The sequence below is a fragment of the Grammomys surdaster genome, unplaced genomic scaffold (assembly GCF_004785775.1).
Source record: "Grammomys surdaster isolate TR1022 unplaced genomic scaffold, NIH_TR_1.0 67, whole genome shotgun sequence".
NCBI lineage: Eukaryota > Metazoa > Chordata > Mammalia > Rodentia > Muridae > Grammomys > Grammomys surdaster.
This window is the reverse complement of record NW_021604569.1, coordinates 4444004-4449826: the sequence shown is the minus strand read 5'-3', so window position 1 is coordinate 4449826 and position 5823 is coordinate 4444004.

Genomic DNA, 5823 nt, shown 5'->3' with positions numbered 1-5823 from the left:
CTCTCTCTCTCTCTCTCTCTCTCTCTCTCTCTCTCTCTCTCTCTCTCTCCAGATGTGTACCATGTGTGTTGTAGGAGCTGAGTAGTTCAGGAGATGCATGAGATCCCCCAGAACTAGGTACAGAAGACTGTGGGCCACGTGTAGGTGCTCAGAATAAAATCTGGGTCCTCTGTAAAAGCAGAAAATGTTCTTAACCACTAAGCCATTACTGGCCTCCAGGTTAACAAATTTTTGAATTGTTTTTACATTCAACCATGACTGGGCAATACTTGACATTACTAGCCTTTGTGATAAGCCACAAATAACATTTAGTGATTTTACTAACTCTTTTATTTTGTTATAGGCATTAAAAAATGATAATTTTAACTGTGGTAGCAAATAACTAGCACACATCGCAAATTATATTGACATTAAACAAAACTTTCTTCTTAAAGCAGTATACTAAGATTAGAGATCTTTAACAACCTAGTAAAAGCAGACACTTTAAATTCTACAAGCTGGGTTTCCAATCTCAGATATGACCCTGGGGAGAGAGTTATGTAAGGAATTGGGGGTTTACTTGTACAGTCTCACAGGGGCTCACACAGGATCTTTCTCCACACATCTCATCCACCTACAGAGGTTTTCACTACAGTCCTTTTTTACTAACAGAATCTTCCTCTTTATTTATGGAGCAAAATTAGAATATATTATTTGAGCCTGAACAGCAATATGTAATTTGTCGACAAATAGCTCCATGTGTAAAAGAAATTAATTCTGAAGATCTTTAGATAGCCCTACTCAATTATGTCTTATTATTATCAGTCTATTTTGTACCTTGACCATGTCTCATGTAAAACATGATGTTTTTATTTTCTTTCCAGCAATCTTCATAGGTGACACATATAGACTCATCTGTGTATAGAATAATACATTTATTATTATAGAATATAAAAGTAGTGTTCAAGTGGAATCCTCCTTTTCTGAAACACTTGAATATAGTCTAGTTTAAAATAATTAAAGTATAAAAATATTTTTCTTGAAATGTTATGAATTTCTATAATATTTCTGAGGCTAACATTAAAACATTTTAACATTAAGCAATTAGTATTTTTAAATGAAAAGAATAGATTCTCCAACAACTGTGACTATTTTCAACTACTGGCTAAAAGAACTGTCCAGTGTTGAAAGTGAGATTTCTTAGTTTTCCCACCCTAGTCAGAACAGATTCCATCCAACAGAAAGCACAGGTAACATGGGACGTCTCAGATTTCTGCTTTCTATGGGACTGCATCCCTAAGGATGGCAGGAGCACCCACTCAGTCCCACTGAATGTAATGGAGTAAGCAATCTCATGGCACTGCCTCCCAGGAAGCACAGCCCCACACCCATGACAGCGTGGAAACATAAGTCTGCACTAACTCATCAGCATGAGGAATGAAAATGTAAATGGATTCCCATGCGGCCTATTTGCCTTTTGAGACCAAAAGTACAAGGCAAAACTCTCTGGCTGCCTTGTGCCTGTAACCAATCAAAGAAAGTGTGTTTTCCAGAAAAATGAAAGGTCTGAAAACAAGGACTAAGTTGGGATACCCAACCCAGAGCAGGTTCCCATCCTGCTCACATGTCTCTCCCACTCTTCTTGTCATGGTGTTGATGGTTTCAGGTAATCATATATCTTGGAACATTTGTCTCAAAATATAAACTACCCACCATATAACTCATCTGGATTTTGTTTGTTTATTTGTTTTTCCATGCAAACCAAAATTTATAAAGCACACATTATAATGAGTATCCCCTTTTTGAATATGTCTATTGATTTTCCTAATAAATTGAAAAATCCAGTGTTGATTTCTTTCCACATTGACATGTGGGTCAAATGCCAAGGAAACGTCTGTCTTAGAAAGGACAGAGCTTGTGGACTTTCCCTTTCAATTAATCCTTTCACTGGAAACTAATTTTGAACACAATGGTATTTGTTTTCTCTTTCTTCAAGATTGTCCTTAATCTATTCAGGACAACACAAATGGGAGATTAGAGCTACTTGGGATTAAGTGTAGTTCAACATTTTCATTAAAGTAAAGACCATGGGAATCACATTTGGGCAGAGGGAATGGTTTAACGGTAGCAGTCTAAAGTCATGGGTTAGAATCACCATGACCAGAGGGCTAGGGCTAGGACAAGAATAAATTTAGGTGTGTTAGCAAATGCTTCCATGCTGTTAGGACTGAGACAGGGGCATGGTGGCTGAGTGTAATGTTGTGTTCATGGTGCGCATGCTCACCTTAGCCAACATTAAGATCTCAATGTGATCTAACTGATCACAGACTGTGGGAGACACATTGGTAGAGCATCATACTGCTGTAGAGAATCTTTCCATGAAGAATCATGGAGTCCATGACCCCAGACCATGGCTAATGGTAAAATTTTACAAACTAACTAAGATGTGATTACTTGGAGTGCCTTCTACATATTAATATAAATATAGGCATGATAATTTAAATTGTACTAACAACTGGGCTTGACACTGGGTCTGTATCATTTCTGACAGTTCTACAGTTACATTTCAGAAAGCAGTACTTGCTGGCATCAGCTCATCACTGGGTGTTTTACTCTTTAGTTTTGAGCAGTTGAATATTATGTTTGTAAATAAATGACTCTTAGACCTGGAGGGTTGGCTTTAAGTCAATGATTGAAATGGGTGTCAGATTCTGAGAAGGCAACAGCAACTGCTTCTTATATGGTTTTAAAAATAAATTTAAACATTTTTTAATTAAAAAATAAAAACTTATTTATTTTACTTATTTTTATTTAAAATTGTTATTTGGAAAAAGACAAATGTATTTCAGGCCCTTGGCTTCTTGTGTGTTCTCTGACTGACTTATGTCCTCCCTGCCCCCATATAAAATGAAGTTAATTATAGTACACTATTGGTATCATGAGGTCTATGTCCTAAGTTCTTACCAAGGCTTTAAATTTTTCAAATACAACTATAACATATAATTTCCATCCTGAAATGTAATAATATAAATAATATAAAGGGGAATTAAGCAGCTGTCTTGTAATAAGATCCAGGCAGCACAGGTTCTTGTGTTATTTGTGGACTACGTGAATAGATTCTACCATTTGTATTTTCACTAAAGTTTCTTTTATATTTGAAGAACAGTATTTGACTCATAGAACAGATCCATGAGACATCCTTTCTTCCTTCCCTTCAATCTATGGTGAATTCTAAGTTACAGGTTTCAGCCACACACAATTGTAACACTGGTGTTTTAGTATTTTTTTTTTTGCTATTATTTATTTCTCTGTGTGTATTTGTGAATGAATATGCAGATTTGTGTGCCGATGCCTTTGCGGGCAGGAGAGGGTGTGAGATCCCTTTATGATAGAGTTACAGACATTTCTAATACTTCCAACTTAGTGCTGGGTTTTGAAGTCTGGTCCTCATGATACAACAGTAAGACTTCTTCACTGTTGAGCCATGCCTCCAGCCACCACATTTGTATTTTACATGTGCCTAGAATTTTTAGTTTTTTGGGTAAGAATTATTTTGTTCATAGATTCCTGCCTCAGAATTCTTAACTAGAATAGCATCCTACATTCTAAAATGTTCATTTTTACCCTCAAATAAGCAATGAAAGTATTTAACTCACAAAAATTTTGAGGGAAGAGACTAACCATGTTACAATGTACATGGTTACTCAGCTTACACCTGAGTGTGCAGCATACAGCACGGCCTCTGGAAGCTTCTTTTTCAGTTTAACTGAGGAATCCTACTGGTAGTCAAGCTGTAGGGGGGATCAAGGAATTCTGACTTGGATGACTCACTTACAATGGCAGGCTCCACCTCCTGGACCTCTGCTGAGAAAGCATGAAGTCAGAAGGCTCAAGTCAGTGCAGGGAAACAATGCTTGCTGCTGAGGCTTCTCTTTAATTCCTCTACCAACTCTCATTAAAATGGCTATGCAAGATGCCAAAACAAAGAGAGAAAGCTGTGGGTTGCTTTCCAGCCTAATTGAAGGCAGAGCACACCTCAGAATTCCAATACCCCTGTCACTCCTTAATGTGATGTCCCAGCTCTCCAGGAAGAAGATGCTGTGGGTATGGTTGCCTTAACTCCTGCCTTCCTACTGGGAAATGTGACTTTGCTAGAGGGTTTCTTCCATACATCCCTCAAAGCATAGAACAACGTGTTCATTTAGTGACAGTATCTAATAAACTCTTGTTTTCACAGCCCGTCTGCCTTCTGTGTTCTTAGGCAGCTCAGCTACATAGATCACCAGATGTCCCCACTCACACCTCCATTCCCACCACCATCCTTCTGGAGCCTTTGACTTTGTCACTCTTTAATCAAGGCTTTGTCCTTAAGGATGCCTCCCAGTGTCCTGGTGCTGATCAAATTCTGCTCTATCCGGCTATGTCACATAGTTCCACAGCCTAAAGAAAAGTCAGAGCTAAGTCTCCAGATGGACCAATCTTAGAGAAGAAGTTAAAATGGAAACAGTTTGAACAGCAAATTAATATAGAGTCCATGAAGGGAGCATAACAGCATCAGCATATCACCTATGCACAGGAATACTTTGGTGCTTTTAGGAGATCTGGAAGACACAGCAGGTAAACTGCAGCCTCTATAAGATGCACAAGGCATGCCAATAGTAGATTAGGTTTCAGGGATGTGATCCATAAAGTTCCTAAAAGTTCCTACAGTTACTTTTTAAATGGTTAATTTACAATATTAGATGACTTCACACCATACATATATGAAATAAGAACATGACTGTTTCAAGCTGTGGTTGAGAGGAAGGATTTTATTGGGGATATGAGGGAGAATACCATCAGAGGCATCTGGAGGAGTCTAGAGCAGAGAAAGCAGTGCACTGACCATGGCCAGCAGAGTGAACAGGGCCATGAGAAGAGAGAGGAGAGAGAGAAGAGGAAGAGGAGTAGGGTAGGGGGAGAAAAAAGGCCCAAGAGAGCTTATGGCCAATATGGCAGGGTTATACAGGAATGAGAAGCTGTGGGAGGGGAAACTCCAAGAGCTGGACTGAGAAAAGCTCCCAGGACTATAGAGAGATCAAGTTGAAAGTGTCAGATAGGCAGTAGCATTATCAACCAAGGACTGGAGGGTTTACAGAGATTTGACACAGTATGTATTCTACTAGACATAGATTTATCTCTATTTTTCACTATTTTATTCTATCTATACTAACCTTAGAATTCATATAAGTAATTATATTGTTAGAAATTATCAATAAGGAAAAGTCAGTTGTTTCTTACAATGTTTTGAATAGTATAGCTAAAAGGAAACAGTAACAATTTTATATCATTATTATATTACTTTTAAAGAGTTTCATTTTATTAACTAAAATTTTTCAGTGAGTAATTTCTTTGTTTTGTGGTTTTAGTTTGTTTTTTTTTGTTTGTTCGTTTCTTTGTTTTGGAGAGCAATATCAAGGAGCTAAACCCCTCTTAGTATTTGCTATCCTATAGCTTCAAACTCCTATTACTTGGATTACAGGCTAATGTCACAATAATCTGCAAGAGTTTTCAGTATTATTTTGTTTCCGTGGAGTTATTCCATATAATAACAATGAAATTGAGGAAGATGAGACAATAATAAAGAAGAGACTGAAGAAGACAATAGGAGGTCAGGTATAATGACATTTTAATTCTATCCTGCCCAACTGTAGGCAAAACAAGGAAGGAACTTTGCTGATAAATTTTTATTTTCATGGGCTTTGTTATGGAAAATTGATGATCTTCTGGGCAGCTTTGGTACATTTTGTACATTACACCCACATGCTTGTGAATGTTGGATAGATGATACTGGTATGAAAAACC